Below are 276 nucleotides of genomic sequence, written 5' to 3'. Positions count from 1 at the left end.
CTACGCCTGCCTTATCTCTTGCGTCTCCTCCCTCACATTTTCCGCTCCAGCAAAGCCAAACACAGCACAGTGGGGGCTTTCACGCTTCTGTGCTTTGGACACGCTGTTCCTTCTGCCTGGAAGGCCTCGGGCCTCCAGCCCCGCGCCCCGCCCCCCTCCCCGGCGAGCTCCCATTCATCCTTCAGAACCCAGCCTGGATGACCCTTCCTCCAGGAAACCCCCCCCTCCCCGCCCAGATCCCCTCGGCCCCACCTCTGTCCGCAGCACCCATGTCTG

Source organism: Leptonychotes weddellii, chromosome 5, assembly GCF_054177405.1.
Source record: "Leptonychotes weddellii isolate Sample4059 chromosome 5, ASM5417740v2, whole genome shotgun sequence".
Taxonomy (NCBI): Eukaryota; Metazoa; Chordata; class Mammalia; order Carnivora; family Phocidae; genus Leptonychotes; species Leptonychotes weddellii.
Note: the sequence above shows the minus strand (reverse complement) of the source record.